Source organism: Mesocricetus auratus, unplaced genomic scaffold (assembly GCF_017639785.1).
Source record: "Mesocricetus auratus isolate SY011 unplaced genomic scaffold, BCM_Maur_2.0 Super-Scaffold_100676, whole genome shotgun sequence".
In the NCBI taxonomy this organism is placed as follows: Eukaryota; Metazoa; Chordata; class Mammalia; order Rodentia; family Cricetidae; genus Mesocricetus; species Mesocricetus auratus.
Window position 1 is genome coordinate 182,673,358 of NW_024429266.1, and position 21,816 is coordinate 182,695,173.

General features: G+C 40.1%; 1 pseudogene; it reads left to right on the forward strand.

Moving 5' to 3' along the window:
• The window catches only part of LOC101838182, a 55,378-nt pseudogene that overhangs the window by 11,365 nt on the left and 22,197 nt on the right, over positions 1-21,816 (forward strand).

The window sequence follows — 21,816 nt, forward strand, 5'->3', positions numbered from 1 at the left end:
TGTTTTTTGTTTTAAAGATGGGGTGTCTCTATTACATAGTTCTAGCTGTCCTGGAACTTGCTATGTACACCAGACAGCCCTCAAACTCACAGAGATCCATTGCCTCTTTCTCCTGAGTGCTGGCATTTAAGGAGCTCTTCCATCTTTTGAGTGGATCTGTTCTTTGCTATGGTGACTCTTCTCGCTCATCGTGTCATACAGAAGAAGCTTTGGATTGACCAGATTTTCTTCTGTGTTCTAAAATCAGAGTCCTCTGGGGATGCAAGAGTCACTTTCACTCTTTTCCTAATGACTTAAACATCTTTTACGTGCCTGTGTGTGAGTGCGTGTGGGAGTGGTCAGGCATGTTTCTGTTCTTGAGTGTGGAGCCTAGAGGTTAACATCAGGTTCCTTCCTCACCTTGCTTTTTGAGATAGCACCTCTCAGTGAACCTAGAGTTAACAGAGTGGAGCTGGATGACCGTCTCCACCTCCCTAGTGCTGGGATTCCAGCCATTTGTCACTGGGCCCAGCTTTGAAATGGATACTGGGGATCAAATTTAGGTCCATCCTTTGCACAGTGTGCACTTTAGAAATTAGCCCATCTCCCCAGGCCTCTGAAAATATTTTCTTCCTTCTTTTTCCCTACAGACAATGTTAAAGTCTTTTTGTTGCATTTCAAACACATTTTTTAAAAAATTCATTGTTTAAAAGTAGTTCATTCAGGTTTTTAGAAAATTTTAAATAAACACATAAGAAATAAGCTAGTTTTATGAATCTTGTCAACCAATTATCAAAAGTTTAATACTATAAAAATATGGCAATCTTATGTCATCTATTAAAATTGCTTACTCTTGTGCTGTTATTAAATATTGAATATTTCTTTATGCTACCTGTCCCCTTCCTCAAAGTATTCATGTGTATTTAATTTTGTGATTTTGTGATATCTTATTTCCTCTCCCTCCCCACATACCTCTCTCTCCCAGCCAGTTAACATGCATTGAGTGTTTAGATCCAATTATCATGATTTTGGATCCAGTAAGTGAAATGTGCACTAAACTTTCAAATTCAGACACTTAGAGAGAAGTCAGTGTGAGCTAAGTGGGCATATAATTTTAGGTATCATTTAGGGAATTTGTATTAAAAGGGAATCAGATCCAGATATGACCTATGGGACCTTCTGGTATTCTGATATCACCAATGTGGAGCGATAGAGAAGATTCAGGAAAGTAGGCTGACAGTGTTGGCCAAACCCTGGATACATTCCTTGATCAAAGAAAGAGTCCTGGAACTCACTAGAAGCACATTTTTAAGAAAAGGATTGTTTCATGCCAATATTAGGGGAAGTGAATTTTAATAATTAGTCACTTGATTTAGCACATTAGGTAACTAATGATCTAGTTTTCTTTTTCAAGAGGAGACTCCCTGAAGAGCACAGGAAGGGCAGTGTAGGCCTCTCACTCAAGCTTCCTGGTAAAAAAGGTAGTGACTTTACATCCAGCCTTGGGAGAGATAGTCAGGCTTTTACCCCAAGCAAGCTTATTTTAGGGCAGTTGAGTTGACTATATACTAAGCATTACAGAAAAACAAAAGACATAGGAACTTCTAGGGAAATAGAGAGCTCATTGGTCGATTTTTAAATGCTTCACAGATTCCTCTTTATCAGTTAATTAGTTATGGATTTGTGACTTCCAGTGGGGGGGAGGACTTTCATTTAATGTGTCTCCCCTTCCATTATCAGGAAAAGACAAGGTTTGGTATAGGAAAGAATTGGCAAATGCTCTTGTTTGACTGGTATTGCCAGAACCAAGGGTAGGAGACAGACACTCTTCTGCCTTGTTTAGTATACTTTCAAAAGTGTTCAGAGGGTTAGAGTGATGGCTCAGGAGTTAAGAGCTCTGACTGCTCTCCCAGACGTCCTGAGTTCGATTCCCAGCAACCACATGGTGGCTCACAACAATTTATCATAGGATCCAGTGACTTCTTCTGACATAAAACTGTACACGCAGATCATCATCCCGGCGGGAGCATCAGGTAAACAGGCCAGCTTCCCGGCCTGTGTCCCAGAGCCTGCAGATCGCCTGGGAACTGCACAGAGCTCCCAATCCCGGCGGGAGCCAAGCACCCCAGACTCCAGATCTTCTCTCCCACCAACGATTCCAGGAAAGGAGAGGAGGCTGGGAGTACAGGGAAGTAGCTGTCCCTCTGGCATCATCAGGTAAACAGGCCAGCTTCCCGGCCTGTGTTCCAGAGCCTGCAGATCGCCTGGGAACTGCACAGAGCTCCCAATCCCGGCGGGAGCCAAGCACCAAAGAGACCAGGAAACTACAGGAGCCAGGGAGACCAGGGGAGTAGCTGTTCCGGATCAGGTACAACAGGACCCAGCATAGGATCCAGGGGACCAGGTAGGAGGCTAAGCGCCCCAGATTCCTGTTCTTCTTCTCTACCCACGGACCAGCATTTGGACAAGGCATAGAAGAACCACCAGATTACTGGACTTACTAGCACCCACCAAAAGGGAACTCTGGTCCCCAGACCAGGAAGGGGCTCTTTCTGCACCCACTAAAAGAAGAGATGGGAAAGAGACAATACAAAAACACACTCAGCAACAGAAAAACAAATATGACACCGCCAGATTCTAGAGACTCCACACCAGCAAGACCCCAATATTCCAACGCGAAGGAAGCAGAAGAGAACGACCTTAAAAGCACTTTCATGAAAATGATAGAGGCCCTAAAAGAGGATATTGGAAAATCCCTCAAAGAAATGGAAGAAAAAACAAACCAAAAAATGCAAGAAATGGAAGAAAAAACAAACCAAAAAATGCAAGAATTGGAAGAAAAAACAAACCAAAAAAGGCACAAAATGGAAGAAGAAATGAAGCAAAAAATGCAAGAAATGGAAGAAAAAGCAAAGCAAAAAATGCAAGAATTAGAAGAAGAAACATACCAAATAAGGCAGGAAATGGAAGAAGAAACAAAGCAAAAAATGCAAGAAATGGTAGAAAAAACAAAGCAAAAAATGAAAAAAAATGGAGGAAGAAACAAACCAAAAAAGGCAGGAAATGGAAGAAGAAACAAAGCACAAAATCCAAGAAATGGAACAAAAAGCAAACCAAAAAATGCAAGAAATGGAAGAAAGAACAAACCAAAAATTTCATAAAAGGCAACAAACGGATGAACAGATAAACAGAAAATTGCAAGAAGCAATGCAAACGCTGCAAGGGTTGAAAACTGAAATAGAGACACTAAAATAAACACAATCTGAAGAAAGGCAGAAAATAGAAAAGCTGGACAGTCAGGCACTACCAATACAAGCATTACCAACAGAATAGAAGAGATGGAAGAGAGAATCTCAAGTGTTGAAGATACATTAGGAGAAATGGATTTATCAACCAAAGAAAACCTTAAATCCAACAAATCCTTAACACAAAACATCCAGGAATTATGGGACACCATGAAAAGACCAAACCTAAGAATAATAGGTATAGAAGAAGGAGAAGAAATCCACCTCAAAGGGGCAGAAGGCATATTCAACAAAATCATAGAAGAAAACTTTCCCAACCTTAAGAAAGACATGCCAATGAAGGTACAAGAAGCCTACAGAACACCAAATAGAGTGGACCACAAAAAAAATCCCCTCGCCACATAATAATCAAGACCCCAAACATACAGAATAAAGAAAGAATATTAAGAGCAGCTAAGGAAAAAGGTCAAGTAACATATAAAGGCAGACCTATCAGAATTACACCTGATTTCTCCATGGAAACTCTGAAAGCCAGAAGGTCCTGGATAGATATTCTACCTACACTAAGAGACCATGGATGCCAGCCCAGACTACTATACCTGGCAAAGCTCTCAATCACTATAGACGGAGAAAACAAGATATTCCATGACAAAACTAGATTCAAGCAATATGTGTCCACTAACCCAGCCCTACAGAAAATTTTGGAAGGAAAACTCCAACCCAAGGAAGCTAACTACAACCAGAAAAACATAAGCATTAGAGAATCCCTCTCTACCAACAGCCAAAAGAACAAAGGGGCGAAATTCCACCCATAATTCCACCAACAACAACCATCGCAAATCGAAGAAGGATGAGCAATCAATGGTCATTAATATCCCTCAATATTAACGGCCTTAACTCACCCATAAAAAGACACAGACTAGCAGAATGGATTCGAAGACAGAACCCTTCCTTCTGCTGCATACAAGAAACACACCTCACCCTCAAAGACAGACATTACTTGAGAGTTAAAGGTTGGGAAAAAATTTTTCAATCAAATGGACCCAAGAAACAAGCAGGGGTAGCAATCCTAATATCTAACAAACTAGACTTTAAAATAAAATCAATCAAAAGAGATGAAGGAGGTCATTACATACTCATCACAGGTGAAACCCACCAAGACGAAGTGACTATCCTGAACATTTATGCCCCCAATACAAAGGCATCCACATTCGTTAAAGAAACTTTATTAGAACTTAAATCTCATCTAAAGCCCCACACAGTTATAGTGGGAGATTTCAACACACCACTCTCACCACTAGACAAGAATACCAGACAGGAACTCAACAAAGAAGCAAAGGGTCTAATAGAAGTAATGACCCAACTGGGATTAACAGATATCTATAGAACATTTCATCCACATAAAAAAGAATATACCTTCTTCTCACCACCACATGGAACCTTCTCAAAAATGGACCACATACTTGGCAACATATCAAACCTCAGCAGCTACAAAAAAATTGGAATAACTCCATGCATCTTATCAGACCACCATGCCTTAAAATTAGAATTCAACAACAACACAAATTGCAGAAAACCTACAAACTCTTGGAAATTGAATAATGCTCAACTGCACCATCCCTGGGTCAAAGAGGAAATAAAAAAAGAAATTAAAGACTTCCTAGAATTCAATGAGAATGAAGACACAACATACCCAAACCTATGGGACACTTTGAAAGCAGTGCTACGGGGGAATTTCATAGCGCTAAATGCTCACATGAAGAAACAGGAGAACAGTTATACCAGAGAATTAACATCACAGCTAAAAGCTCTAGAACACAAAGAAGCAAACTCCCCCAGGAGGAGTAGACGCCAGGAAATAATCAAATTGAGGGCTGAAATCAACAAAGTAGAAACCAGGAAAACAATACAAAGAATCAATGCAACGAAGAGTTGGTTCTTTGAGAAAATCAACAAGATAGACAAACCTTTGTCCAAACTTACCAAACAGCAGAGAGTGAACACGCAAATTAACAAAATCAGAAATGAAAAGGGGGACATAACAACAGACTCTGAGGAAATCCAGAGAATCATTAGGTCATACTTTGAAAACCTGTACTCCACAAAATTCGAAAATTTAAAGGAAATGGATGACTTCCTGGACAGCTATCATTTGCCAAAACTAAATCAAGAACAGATAAGCAATTTAAATAGACCTATAACCCCTATGGAAATAGAAGCTGTCATCAAAAGTCTCCCAACCAAAAAAAGTCCAGGTCCAGATGGCCTCAGTGCAGAATTCTACCAGAAATTCAAAGAACAGCTTATACCAATTCTTCTCAAAGTGTTCCACACAATAGAAGCAGAAGGGTCTTTGCCAAACTCTTTCTATGAGGCTTCAATAACCTTGATCCCCAAGCCACACAAAGATACAACTAAGAAAGAGAACTTCAGACCAATATCCCTCATGAACATTGATGCAAAAATACTCAATAAAATACTGGCAAATCGGATCCAAGAACACATCAAAACAATCATTCACCACGATCAAGTAGGTTTCATCCCAGGGATGCAGGGATGGTTCAACATACGAAAATCCATCAACGTAATCCACCATATAAACAAGCTGAAAAACAAAAATCACATGATCATCTCACTAGATGCTGAAAAGGCCTTTGACAACATCCAACACCCCTTCATGATAAAGGTCTTAGAGAGATCTGGGATAACAGGGACATACTTAAACATAATAAAAGCCATATACAGTAAACCAACAGCCAACATCAAACTAAATGGACAGAAACTCAACGCAATTCCTCTAAAATCAGGAACAAAACAAGGCTGTCCACTCTCTCCATACCTTTTCAACATGGTACTTGAAGTTCTAGCTATAGCCATACGACAACAAAGGGGGATCAAGGGGATACAAATTGGGAAGGAAGAAGTCAAACTTTCACTGTTTGCAGACGATATGATAGTTTACATCAATGACCCAAAGAACTCTACCAGGGAACTCTTACAGCTGATTAACACCTTCAGCAAAGTGGCAGGTTACAAGATCAACTCAAGAAAGTCAGTAGCCCTACTATATACAGATGATAAAAGGGCTGAAAGAGAAATCAGAGAAACATCACCCTTTACAATTGCCATAAACAACATAAAATACCTTGGGGTAACGCTAACCAAACAAGTGAAAGACCTGTATCGTAAGAACTTTGAATCTTTAAAGAAAGAAATTAAAGAAGCCCTCAGAAAATGGAAAGATCTCCCATGCTCTTGGATAGGTAGGATCAATGTAGTAAAAATGGCAATCCTGCCAAAAGCAATCTACAGATTCAATGCTATCCCCATTAAAATCCCAGCACAATTCTTCACAGACCTTGAAAGAACAATAATCAATTTTGTATGGAAAAACAAAAGACCCAGGATAGCCAAAACAACCCTGTTCAACAAGGCAACGTCCGGAGGCATCACTATCCCTGACCTCAAGCTCTATTATAGAGCTATAGTCCTGAAAACAGCTTGGTATTGGCACAAAAATAGACAGGCAGACCAATGGAATCGAATTGAAAATCCGGGTATTAACCCACACACGTATGAACATCTGATCTTTGACAAAGAAGCTAAAAATATACAATGGAATGAAGAAAGCATCTTCAACAAATGGTGCTGGCATAACTGGAGACTGGCATGTAGAAAAATGCGGATCGATCCATGTTTATCGCCATGCACAAAACTTAAGTCCAAATGGATCAAAGACCTCAACATAAATCCAGCCACACTGAACCTCTTAGAAGAGAAAGTGGGTGGTACCCTTGAAAGAATTGGTACAGGAGACAGCTTCCTGAACATAACACCAGTAGCACAGACAGTGAGATCAACAATTAATAAATGGGACCTACTGAAACTGAGAAGCTTCTGTAAGGCAAAGGACACAGTCAGCAAGACAAAAAGGCAGCCCACAGAATGGGAAAAAATATTCACTAATCCCACATCTGACAGAGGGTTGATCTCCAAAATTTACAAAGAACTCAAGAAGCAAGTCTCCAAAACAGCAAAGGACCCAATTAAGAAGTGGGCTGCAGAACTAAATAGAGTTTTCAATAGAGGAGTCTAAAATGGCTGAGAGGCACTTGAGAAAGTGCTCAACATCCTTAGCCATCCGGGAAATGCAAATCAAAGCAACTCTGAGATACCATCTCACTCCTGTCAGAATGGCTAAAATCAAAAACACCAATGACAATTTATGCTGGAGAGGATGTGGTGAAAGGGGGACACTCCTCCATTGCTGGTGGGAGTGCCAACTGGTTCAGCCACTTTGGAAAGCAGTATGGAGATTCCTCAGAAAAATGGGAATAAACCTACCACAAGACCCAGCAACTGCACTCTTAGGCATATATCCAAAAGATGCCCATTCATATAACAAAGATGTCTGTTCCACTATGTTCATAGCAGCTTTATTTGTAATAGCCAGAACTTGGAAGCAACCTAGATGTCCCTCACCCGAAGAATGGATAGAGAAAATGTGGTACATCTACACAATGGAGTACTATTCAGCAGAAAAAAATAATGGAATCATGAGATTCGCAGGCAAATGGATGACACTAGAAGAAACCATCCTGAGTGAGGTAACCCAGTCACAAAAAGAGAAACATGGCATGTACTCTCTCATATATGGATTTTAGACATAGATCTGGGGAGTGCCAGCCTACAATCCTATTGCCAGAGAGTCTGGGAAACAGAAACTTCATTTACTGGCTGGTTAATTACTGAGCTGAACTCAAGAAAGTCAGTATCAGAGAGGGAGGACTGATGATCAAAGGGATTAAGACTGGGCTGGTTGAACCCCCAGAAACAGCTGACCAGACAAAGGTTAACTCTTGAATCCCAGGCATCAGCCTGGGAATCCAGCATGGGACTGATCAAGACCCCCTGAATCTGGGTGTCAGTGAGGAGGCCTAGGTAATCTATTGAGCCTTGGACAGCAGATCAGTACCCATCCCAAGTATACACACGGTCTCTGGACTCCCATAGAACAATGTGAGGTGCACTCTCACCCTGAACTCTTGGGGAAGGGTCTACGCCCTGCCCTATATGAAATGACAGACTATGGACACCCCCATGGAGGGCCTCACCCTCCCTGGGGGAATGAGGGGATAACGGGGGGGATGGGGGGGAGGGCACGGGAGGAGGGGAGGGAAAGGGAGAGGGACCTCGTACTGACTTGTGAAGCAACCTTGTTTCTTATCTAATTTTAAAATGGAAAATAAAAAAAATATTAATAAAAAAAAGAAAAAAACTGTACATGCAGATAGAGCACACTCATACATAAAATAAATAAATACATCTTTTTGAAAAGGTGTAAAGAGAAGGGTAGATGTCATATAAGCAATAGGAATTAAGTGATGGGTTATAGATGACAAATTGGCATTTCTTAGTAAAGTTATTTGTTTAATTTCTCCTAGAGTGCATTAAGAGATAATATAAACTAAACCATTTGTGAATAAACATCACTGTCTTGATAAGTAGTAACTTTACCTTCCATTTAGATCAGCTATGCTCCTTATGACCCCAGTCTCAGGGCCAGCATCCAGTCCCAGCCCTCCTTACCAGTTTCCTGTGAACAGCAGGTCTGTATCAGGGAATTATTCAACTGCTACTGTACTTTGATTGGGTCTGGGTTGGCCTTGTAGGGGAGAACTATTCCTTAAGGACATCACAGAAGAGATGGCCAACCATAGACTTTATGTTGCATTTGCAGAGAAAATTCCAGAATTTCCTGCCAAGGACACAACAGACAGGCAACGCTTCGTGGAAGGATTCACATCGGCAAATGTCATTGTTGCATTTGGTGACACATATTCTCTTCTGAGGTTTGTCTATAACATTTTTTGCAATACTCCTCTTGGTAATGTTTGGATAACAACTTCAGACTGGGATATCACTGCATTACCCTTTGGATAGAGTCTAAGTTATACATACTTTGATGGAGGGCTATCATTTTCTGTTCACATGGATGAAATTCTGGGATTCAAGAATTTTCTCAGAGGTGTTCAACCTGGAAAATACCCTCATGATATCTTTATCCAGGATGTGTGGTCGAAATTATTTGAATGTCCATATTTAGATCAGCATTTGGTCAGGAACCTGAGCCGGTGTGAAAAAAATGGCACCTTGGCCACAAGAACTCTGCATGTTTGGGATATGAACACCTCACCTCCAAGCTACAAAGTCCATGCTGCTGTGAACGCCATTGCCGGGGCACTGCTCGAGGAGCTATCACTTAGAGTGGAAGGAGACTCACTTGATAAAGCTGCACCCCCAGCTGCTCTCCCATGAAAGGTAGCGATAGTGTTGTGCTTTTCTGGGGTAATGGATCCTGGTTTGTGAGTTCTGTACTTTGATTCATGATCTCATAGTTACTCTCAAACTGGAGGAAAGGATTTTATTTTATTAAGAAAAAACATATTTTGGAAGGATTTTATTTAAATTTTCATTAATATTTCCATCAGAAAACAATACATGCATGATGTTAGAAGAAATGATTGTCATGTCTTAAGTATATTCAAACAATGATTTTGTGCCCTTTAATTGTCACATATAATTTTTGGGTTTTGTTTGTTTATTTGCATGCTTTGTTTTGTTTCAAGACAGGGTTTCTCTGTGTAGCCCTGTCTGTTCAGGAACTTGCTTTGTAGACCAATCTTGCCTCAAACTCACAGAATTCTGCTTGCCTCTGACTCCAGAGTTCTGGCATTAAAGCTGTGTGCCACCACATTGCCATATACCCTTTCTTCTTATTGCTTTTATTGATCTGTGAAGAAATTATAATATTAAACCCAAGAGATTTCACACATATAAGCATGGCCCATCTTAAGGAATTTTAGGTTCATGTGATCCAAATAGCTTGCTTTGTTTTGGTAAACAGATCCTAGAAAGAGCACACAGCTTCTATAAGGCTGGGCATTTACGGCCCATGCCTGTAATCCGGCACTTGGAAGGCTGAGATGGGAGGATCACGAGTTTGAAGCCAGCCTGGACTATATAGATAGATCTCATCTTAAAAATCAAATCCCAAACTAAAACACCAATAGCATCTTCAAAGTGGAGTGGGACTAAATGGAGCGGGACTAGTTCCGGTCACATGGCCAGCTTGCCACCCGTTTCCCCCTCCGCATCTGCTCAGCTCTCCCACACATATGTGCATCTCCAGCGATGGGCGAGAGTCCCCGCTCTCCACATCTTCACCAACACCTTTTTTTTTTTTAGTTTGTTTTAAATTTGCTTGCTGTTTGATTGTTTCGTACCTACACTTCCATAATGCCTTTCTCTGAATTTATTTGGAATTTCTTGCCCAATAGGGAGTTTATTTACTGGACTAAGGGCCGATTGTCTCTTCAGATCACAGATTTTTTTTTGTCTGTCTTGAATTTTGACATCAGGCTCCTAACACATAACAAGTAGTACAATTCACAGTGAGCTGCATTTGCCTTTCCCTGGAGATGAATGATGCTAACTAAATATCTTTCCACACATTCCATTACCTTCTGTATGCCTTTCTTAAAAGAAATAGCTATCAGGTACTTTCTCCTATCTTAACTTTTTGGCCAAATAATTTCATTAGTTACCTATGTCTTGTTTGCAAGTATCTTCCTTCATTTTGTGAATATCCCGGTTACTCTGTTGGTCGTTTTCGTTGCTGTGCAGAGCCTTATATTGGTGTAGCTTAACAGCTTTCATTGACTGCTTTTGAAGCTATGTTTGGAAATATCATCAAGACTAAGGGCATTGAGGGGCATTCCCATATGTTTAACTCTAGGAGTTTTATATTCCAGGGTTTTGATTTTGTTCTTTCTTTCTTTAGTGCATGGAATAAGACAAAAGATTGAGCTGTGGCTATTTACATAGATACCCTCCCTGTTGTACAACAGCATTTGTGGAAGAGACTAAATTCTCTAATTGGTGTGTTCTTGGTGTCTTGTGTGTTTGGTTTGCTTCTGGACTTTTTGTTCAGTTTCTCTGGGATGTGTGTGTGTGCATTTTATGCCATGTTTTTATTGCTATAGATTCATAAAAATTGTTGGGAATAGGAAACATAATGCTTCTAACTTTGTTCCTCTTGATCAAGTTTGCATGAGGTATTTTACTTCTCTGTGGATATTCCCCATGGGAATTTTAGGACTTAATCTATGAGAAAGATATCAAATAAATTTTGATAGAGATTGCTCTAATCTATAAAATGTTTTGTGTAATGGTGTCATTTAAACAATGTTAACTGTTCTAAGCTGTGGTGCACGTACCTTTCTGTATCTCTTCAATCTCTTTTATCAACACCTTACAGGGTTAACCATGGGACATTTTATCTACTTGGTTAAACATGTTAAATTAGTGAAATAATTAGGGATTTTGTTTTTATTGGTATATATTTATTATGCACAGTATTGGGTCTCATAAGGATAATTACATTCAAGTATATATTATACTTTGATTATGTTTCCCCTTAATCCTTTCTATGCCCTCCCAATTTATGGTGTTGTGAATGAGAAATGCCCCTCATTGGCTCAGGATTTGAACAACAGGTTCCCCTGTGATAGTATTTGTTTGGGGAGTTAGATAATGAAGTCTTGCTGGAGGAAGTGCATTGCTTCAAGAGGACTTTGATACATATATATCCATCTTCATCTTACTTCCAGTTTACCTTCTATTCTTGTGGTCAAGAATGTGAGCATTCAACTTCCTGTGCCATCACACCTGCCTGCTGCCATGCTCCTCACCGTGAAGGACTTCAATACCTCTGGAACCGTGAGCCCAAATAAATTCTTCCTTCTGTAAGTTGCATTGGGTCATGGTGCTTTTACCACAGCAACAGCAACAGATCAGTAGCTAATACACCACTCCCATAGTTCTACCTCTATGTCTTCTGTGTGTGCGCGTGTGTGTGTGATTTTATGCATCTACAAAACCCTAAAATCCACAAATGAGAGAAAAGTCCACAATACGTCACTTTCTGAGTCTGACTTAGCTTAATATGATAATTTCACAATTTCACCAATTTCCCCATAAATGGCATCTTTGTAGCAAGATAAAATTCCATTGTGTGAGCAGGGGGTGGTGGTACACGTCTTTGATCCCAGCACTCAGGAGGCAGAGGCAGGCAAATCTCTGTGAGTTCGAGGCCAGCCTGGTCTACAGAGTTCTAGGACAGCCAGAGCTGTTGCACAGAGAAATCCCATCTCAACAAAACAAAAACAGCAACAACAAAATTCCAGTAGGCATATTTTCATTAATCAATGGACACTATATCAATTACTTTTCTGTTGCTGTGATAAAACACCATGACCAAGTAAACTTATAGGATAAATGGTTTAGTCTGGGGCTGACATTCCAGAGGGACAAGAGTCCATCCTGACAAGGAGGCATGGTAGCAAGCTTCAGCCATCGTGACAGGGGCAAGAAGCTTGAGAGACCATGTTTCAACCACAAAACAATGCAGAGAAAGTATGCTGAAAATTCTGTGTACACTCTCAAAGCTCATCCCCTCCTCCAGCAAGGCTGCACCTCTGAAACCTGAAACAGTGCCAACCAACTGGGGGACAGGCGTTGAAATACCTGAATCCATGAAGGTTATGTCTCATTCAGATCACTACCTACACCCAAGATGAGTCTGTAAATTCACTAACTATTGTTGCAATAAACCCTAATGTGAGGCACTCTGATACATTGACTTAAAAGTCCTTAAAGTAAACACCAAGAAGTGATAAACCTGGATCATAGGGTAGACCTGTTTTTGTATTTGCTTGTTTGTTTGTTTAGGTTTTTTTTGAGGAAACTTCTTACTGATTTCTCTAGTGTTGGACTAATTTAGATTCCCATCAGTAATGTATAAGGGTTTTGTCTTCTCCATATTATAGCAGGCATTTGTTTTTATATGGGTTTTCCATTGCTGTGATAAAACACCAGGACTGAAAGAGACTTACAGAAAAAAAGTTTATTTTGGCTTAGGTTCCAAAGGGAGGGTCCTCAATAGTGAGGAGGCATAGCAGCAGGTGGCTGGGGTAAGAAGCAGAGATCACGTCTTCAACCACATGCAGAAATCAGAGATGGCCAGCTCCAAGTGGGACGAGGTGACACTCCTGAAGCCCACCCCAGTGACATACTTCCCCCAGCAAAGCTGTGTCCTAAATGCTGGGGGCCTCTGAGTGCCAGCCTCAGTGCCCCCTTGGGGTTCAGACAGGACACTGACAGCAAGCACATATAGCTGGCTAAAGGGATCTGAGCGTGAACAGATCACCTCATACATGTATTCTTCTCATGTCTCTTTATTCTTCAGAAGGTTCTCTCTCCCTGGTTCCACATGGTGTCCAGATGTGGTCAGCAATTCTCTGGCAATAGCAAGGATACCAGGCATTCATTTCTCAGAGCCAAGAAGACAGATAAAGACTGATAAATTGGGTGCCTGTTATCTCACTTTATGTCTCAGAGGGGTGTGACTGTGAAGAGCCCAGGCATATCTCAAAAGGGTAAATAGAGGAAGGAGCTATGTAGTGTAAAATCCAGAGCCTTGTATTTCCAGCCTCCGAGCCAAGTGGTGGCTTTGTTCCCACTCATTCCCAAGTGAGAAGAATTTCCTTTCTCTGGGGCCTTTTCTAGAATTTAAGGTACCCAGTATATATTCTATATATCAAGATTATACAGTCAAATGAAAAGTCATCCTTCCAACTTCCCACAGATATATGTGCTCAGTAGATTAGGAATGTATTTATGAGATACAGACACACACATATATATATATATATATACAGGCTAGGGAAAGAATGCAGTTAGCACATTTAAAATTACAGGCAAAAGCAAGGGATATTCTGGAATCTGTATTTCTTATAGACTTTGCAAGGCAAGTTTCCTTCATTAGAAGTTAATTCTTGTGGGCTGATATCTAGAATATGAATTGCTACTTCTATAATAAACGATAAAGGCTCTCAGCACCTAAAAATTCCATAACCTTCCAAAACAACACTATCATCAGGGACCAAGTATTCAAATATCTGAACCCATCAGGGGGGCATTGCTCATTCCAACAACTATATATAGTTTCATACACACGGTGTGTGTGTGTGTGTATGTGTGTGTATGTGTGTGTATGTGTATGTGTGTGTGTATGTGTGTGTATGTGTGTGTGTATGTGTGTGTATGTGTGTGTATGTGTGTGTGTATGTGTGTGTATGTGTGTGTGTGTGTATGTGTGTGTGTGTGTGTGTATCTTTGAGAATTTTGTACAGTCTGTTTGATCATATTCATTCCCCACTTGCTCCAACTCTCCCTTCCTCTACCCACCCAAATTCACAACCCACCTTCTTAAAACCCATGGAGACCAATTTGTGTTGCCCCAATAATTTTGGATATGTTGCCTTTCTGCTGTGTCATGACCACCTGGACCAGCAAGGAAGACACAACACTGGAACTCTTCTTTAAGCAGTTTATTCAGGAACCTTGAACAAATCTTCTGACCCCGGGGAGTGCCAACCCACAGCTTAAATGGACATTGGGCAGCCAACCCTGGTAAGCCACGTGGGACATGTAGATAGGCCCACATACGTGGAAGCGAGCCCGATATCCAGCCTTGTCCAAATAAGGAGTTGTTTATCACAGAGAGCTCTTGCTGTTGGGCTAGCAGAAGGCGGAAGTAGACGCCATTATTAGGGCGTGGTGCCTTGCAGCTCTCTACACTGCTGAAACATGATCAACTCTCTTAGAAAACTGAGCCTCCCTTCCAGCAGCTGACTGTTGCCAATGACATCTCAGCTAGGTGTGGAACTTTATGCCCAGCTCCTTTGGTCTGGCGTGGGCTTTCCAGGTCTTATGTATGCTATCAAAACTGCTATGAGCTCATACGCACAGCTACCCTGCAGAGGCAGGAGACCCTGTTTTCTTGTAGTCATCCACTGCCTATGGCTCTCATTACATGTGACTTCTTTTTAATATTTAAAACATTTAAAATTTTAACTATATTTTGATCACATTTCTCCTCCCCCATGTCCATCCGAATTTTCAACTCCTCCTTACCCACTTGACTTTAAGTTCTTTCTCAGAAAACACACCAAAACCCAATACAACAAAACCAAGACAATAAAATAAAATCACACCCCTCCAAAAAAGAACAAAACAAAATATCAAATTGTAACCAAATAAAAATGCACGAGCAAAAAGCATGTGGAGTACATTGTTTGTTGGTCAACTATTCGTGAACATGAGATCTGTCCTGGAGTGGTTGATATACCCAGTGTCGCTCCAATGAGGAAAACTGATTTGCCCTCTCTCAGCAGGTATAAGTGACAGTTAAGTTGTTAACCTTTGTCCTAGTGGCTAGGTTTTCATTCATTCATTCATTCATTCATTCACTCATTCAATTATCCATTCACTTTTTTCTTAAATATAACAAAATAAAATTAATAAGATAAAACAAAAACTATCACATTGAAGTCAGACAACAGAAGGAAAAGAACCCAAGAGAGGGCACAAGAGTCAGAGATCAACTCGTTTGCATGCTCAGAAGTCCCATAAGAACACTATACTGAAAGACACACTGTAAACACAAAGTACCTGGTGTGGACCTGTGTAGACCGTGTGCATGCTGCTTTACTCTATGAGCCCATATGAGCTTTGCTCATGTCAATTTAAAGGGCCTTGCTTTCTTGGTGCTCACGTCAATTTAAAGGGCCTTGCTTTCTTGGTAGCCTCCATCACCTCTAGCTGTTACAGTCCTGCTGCCTCCTCTTCCATAGCCTTCTCTGAGCTCTAATGGGAGGGACCTTAATGATCAATCCTTGGACCAAGAAATGTGTTTTAAATTAGACTTTGCATTTTCCTGGTGGTTAAAGATGTTGAACCTTTTTCATATGCTTATGGGCTATTTGTTTTTCATCCTTTGGGAACTGTCCATTTCATTAGCATATTTATCATTTATTGAGTTGTATCCTTCCTCTGTGTATTCTAGATGTTGATCTTCTGTTAGACGTGTCATGAATACCATTGGGCAATTCTTGGCACCATTTGCTGAATGACTGGAGTCCTTTTCAGACAGTTTTAGCCTATGCTTGTCGTTAGAAGTGACTGCCCCTGTTTTCACATGCATTGTCAGTTCCAGACCGATGTAAAGGTGTTTGAGCCCTTTGGAACTGGTTTTATCACAGGTAACTATCTGCCTTCCCCAACTCTACTTGTTGAAGAAGTTGTCTTTTCCCTCTTGTATGTTTTTGGTAGCATTGTGGCCATAGCTGTGTGGGTTTGTTTGGATCTCTGTTCTATCCCTTGATCTTTGTGTCTGTTTTTGTGACTAAGGCTCCATGGCATGATGTGAAATCAGCAATTCTATGGAATTGGAGTGGAATTTGGAGTATGCATTGCACCAGTAGAAATTGGAACAATTACTTCTGGGAGTGAGCTTTTGGCACTGTTCTGTTGACCTGAATGGTGAAACCCCCAGTTCATTTTTTGGCTCAGGTGTGTTGAGGAGGGTGAGTGAGCGCTCTTGGACTCAGTGTCACCTTCACTATCCCTAGATGCTGTCATTTGGGGAAGGGAGTTAGCAGTTGGTTCCCAGAGCTCCCAGCCTATCCCTCCACTTTGTCTCAATTTCTTGAGTTCCTGGAGTCACTGCCTGTTCTGGAATGACCAAGGTATATGACTTTTTATGTTGAGTTTTTGTCCTATAACTTTACTGAATTCATTTATTAGTTCTAACTTATTCCTTGCAGAGGACTCTCTCCATGTGACTATGCATAAGATCATGCCATTGTAAAACTAGACATTTACTTCATTCCTTCTGGCTTGGGTACCTGGTGCCTTTCTCTTATATGACCCTCTGATGTTCACCAGAAATGGAGTGTGCATTCTTTTCTATCATTTATAAAATAAAATAAGAGCAAAACTGTCACTTTGGAGTTGGACAAGACAAACCAACAAAAGGAAAGAGCCCAAGAGAAGGCACAAGCATTGGAGACCTGCTCATGTGCTGAAAAGTGCATTTGTCTTAAAGGAGAAATCTTCAGCCTTTTCTTTTTAAATTTTTTGTAAATTTTATTTGACTTTTAATTGAAATATAATTGCATAACTTTCCCCTCCCTCCCTTTCCTCCCTCCAATCCTTCCTATGCCCATCCCCACTCCCTCTCAAATCCTAGCCTCTTTTTCTTTAATCATTGTTTTCCATATATATATATATATAGTATGATCAAACATATATTATAAACACAACCTGCTGAGTCCATCTAGCGCTTCTTGTGTGTATATGTTTTTAGGGCTCGCCACTTGATATTGGATAACAAATTAGGGCACTTATCCCTGGGCAAGACAATTCTCCTGGTCTCAGCAGACATGAATCCTTGCAGTTCCTCACTGACTGGAGTTCTTTTCAGAGAGTTTAGCCTATGCTTATCTCTAGACGTGCTTCCCCCAACCCTTTTCATTTTTTGCATATTTTACTAGTTTCAAAACAACGTGAAGGTGTTTGAACTCCTTGGAATTGATTTTTGTGCAGCGTGGGCAATAAAGACCTAGTTAAATTCTGCGGGCAGTCATCCAGTTTCTCCTGCAGCATTAGTGAGGAAGCTCCTGTTTGCTTTACTCACATAGCATGGGCTTTCCTGTACATGGCTGACACTGCAACGATAAACGGCACACTTACTGGGAGTAAAACTAAGTATTTATTGTAGAAATTACTCACAAGACCAAACAAGTAACCCAGATGAGCCCAGTAGTTTTCCGCAGCCAAACTGGAAGCCGAAATCCGGAAAAGAGACCAAGACTTCCGTTCTTCGGTCTTTTATGCCTTCCCCCGTAACGCCCCCTAGCCAAAAGTGGGCCTGGCTAGGGACATAGTTCACCGCCTACATACGTATATGTCTTTACATCCGTCCGTATACGTCTTTAGTCATGCCTAAAGTGGGTGTGGTTAGCGGTGTGATAAACTGCTCTTTTATTACCTCATCTGTATGCGCCTCTAGTAAATCACATGGTTAATGGCGGCATGCAGGCTTCCTCCTACAATTCCCCTTTTAGTCTAAAACGGATATTTAAACTTAAAACAACTAACTTGTGTCAATGAACAAAATGTATCAAACATCAATCCCATCTAAACCTAAACTTATCTGAAAGAAACACCCAAATCTGAACACCTTCTTCTAATCCCAACTCTAAAATAATTGAAAACTAACACTAACAGGTATAAGCTATCCTATAATATCAATAGTAGGGAGAGGGGGCATGGAATTCCCAAAACTACTTCCTGCTGAGATGGGACGATGATAATCTCATGGGGACCAGTGAGAAGAAAAATGTTAGTGTAACAAAATCTCAGTAGATCAGACAGTCTCTGTATGGCAAGAGATGCTTGATTGAAGTTCCTGACTGGGGTTCTAATGTTGATTGAAGCTCTCGTCTGAAGCTCTGGCCAGATTGTAGAAGATGTGCTGTTTCAGCTTCTTGGTCCGGAGTTGTGTAGAGTGATGTAGTTTCAAGCCAGTTTCAGGATAGTGCTTGTCAGGTGGAGTCAATGATATGGGGCAGTTCAGATGCCTCCAGTCGAATCAGGTGAAGTCAAGGAAGTGGATCCTCATTCTATTTCTGAAGCAGTTGAAGATTGCTGTCAGGAAATCCCTTGTTCTCTGGAAAACTCAAACATTAATGTTAACAAAGAAATATTTTAACTTCTATATGTATGCATACTGGAAGAGGTGACAATAGGGAAGATGGTAAACATGAAGGAAATTAGACTTTTCAGAAAAAGAAATCCACAGATAACAGTCCCTAATTTTATTTACTTCTGTCTTATATCAATGGCTCTTTGATATAATACAGAAATTCTGAATTTTATTTAAATAATATGCTTGAATTTAGAGTAGGAGAGCGAATCCAACTCCAAAGCCAGCTTCAGTTAAATGAATGGGGACTGAAGTATATGAAGAAACAAAGATAAAAGGGTACTATGAAAAACAATATAGAGAGATTTAGACTTTGATACCACACAGTGAGTTATTGTTTGTCTGATGGTCCTCAGGGTAGCTATTCATTCTTCTTAAGGAATCCATATTCTTTGCTGAGTTTACCTGTGAAGACAAAAAACAAAACATTTCTCTTTCCTTTTAGGAGGTCACTTTACCCATGGAAAAATATGAATTTGTAGATGAGCTGTTATCTTCCTCCTCCTAAGATGTCTTCTGTTCTGATCGAATCTTAATTAATTTTGATGGAACCCAAAGCTTTTCTTCTCCTGTGGAAACAAAAGTAAAACCTCTTCCCCAGCGTAACACATATCCTGGTTTCCAGGTCATAACATCCTTAAAATACACTGGTTGGTTCAGTTCAGAAGTCTTCTCTGTAGTCCAGTGTCTTTCTGCTGCAGTTTGTCCTTTTTCATTAGCATTAAGAAAATTCAATGTTAGTAAAGCATTTTGTAACCTGTGTTTAGTTGTCTTTGTTCTCCCTGGCTGTTTATGAAGCATCTCTTTTAAGGTTCGGTTAGATCTTTCAATTACTGCTTGTCCTGTGGGATTGTAAGGTATACCAGTTACATGTTTTATATTATAATATTTGAAAAATTGTTCCAATTTACTGGAGATATATGCTGGAGCATTGTCAGTTTTTATTGTTTTAGGTATACCCATAACAGCCATCACCTCTAAGAGGTGTGTAATAATAGAATCAGCTTTTTCAGAGCTGAGGGCAGTAGCCCATTGGAATCCTGAAAACGTGTCTATGGTATGGTGTACATATTTCAAACTGCCAAATTCTGGAAAGTGAAATACATCCATTTGCAAAAGTTCATTTCTGTGAATACCTTTAGGATTACAACCTGTTGGTAATGGAGTTTGATTGTAGAATGAGCAACTGGGGCAATTTCTTACTATTTCTTTGGCTTGTTGCCAGGTGATAGAAAAATCCTTCTTTAATCCTTTGCTGTTAACATGGTGTTTCTTATGAAATTCTGAAGCTTCCAACACATTACCTACTAATAAACGATCAATTTCATCATTGCCTTGTGCCAGAGGACCTGGCAGACCTGTATTGTATCTGATGTGTGTTATATATATAGGATGAGTCCTGTTTCTGATGGTTTCCTGTAATTGTAAAAATAATGAGGTTAATTCTGTACTATCAGGAACAAATTCTGCAGTCTCAATGTGCAAGACAACTCTTTCTGCATACTGAGAATACATGACTATATTGAGAGGCTCTGTAAAGTCTTTAAGTACCATGAGAATGGCATATAACTATGCCTTTTGTACAGAGTTGTAAGGGCTTTGAACTACTTTACTTATATTTCCTGATTTATACCCTGCCTTACCTGATTTGTTTGCATCCGTGTAGAAGGTAAGAACTCCAGAAATAGGTGTTTGCCTCACGATACGTGGAAGGATCCAAATTGTTTTCTTTATGAATTTGATTCTCTCTGTTTTGGGATAGTTATTACTAGTACTTCCCAAAAAGTCACTGCAAGCTATTTGCCAATACTCATTATCCTTCCATAAGGAGGAAATTTCATCATTTGTTAAAGGTACAATAATTTCAGCTGGGTCTTTCCCAGTCAGTTGACGAAGCCTTAATTTACCTTTTAATGTCAAATTGGAGATCTTTTCTATATATGTTTTCAATTTTTTATTCTGTTTATGTGGCAGAAATACCCATTCTAGAATGATGTCTTCCCTCTGCATTAATATTCCTGAGGGGTATTCTCTAGATGGTAAAATAACCAGAATACAGTCCAGCTTTGGACCCACACAGTCCACATGTGCTTCTAACATTATCTTTTCTACCGATTCTAATTCTTTTTCAGCCTCAGCTGATAGTACTCGTGGGCTGTTTAGGTCTTTATCTCATTTTAAAGCCATTTTCATGTGTTTTAAATCATGCCCTTCAACACCGATAATTGTCTGTAATTGAGAGATTTCTCCTAATAGTTTTTGAAGATCATTAAGAGTCCGGTAACGATCTCTTCTGATCTGTACTTTCTGCGGTCTAATTTTCTGAGCATCTATTTTATAACCTAAATAGTTAATAGAATCTCCTCTTTGTATTTTTTCTGGGACAATTTGTATTCCCCAGTGAGGCAAAGTTTCCTTTGCTGCTTCAAACATCTTTTCCAAAGTATCCTTATTTGAATCAGACAGTAATATGTCATCCATATAATGATATATTAACAAATGTGGAAATTTTTTACTAATTATTTCTAGAGGTTTATTCACAAAATATTGACACAAAGTTGGGCTGTTTATCATACCTTGAGGTAGTACCTTCCACTGGAATCTCTGTACTGGACGGGAATTATTATAGGTAGGTACCGTGAAGGCAAACTTTTCTCTGTCGTTTTCTTGTAACAGTATGGTGAAGAAGCAATCTTTTAAGTCTATAACTATAATTGGCCAATCCTTAGGAATTAAAGAAGGTAACGGCATCCCATGTTGTAGAGACCCCATAGGCTGAATTACCTTATTGATGGCTCTAAGATCAGTAACCATTCTCCCCTTACCAGGCTTCTTCTTGACAACAAAAACAGGTGAATTCCATGCACTAGTTGATTCCTCAATATGTCCAGCATCTAGCTGTTCTGAACTAACTTCTCC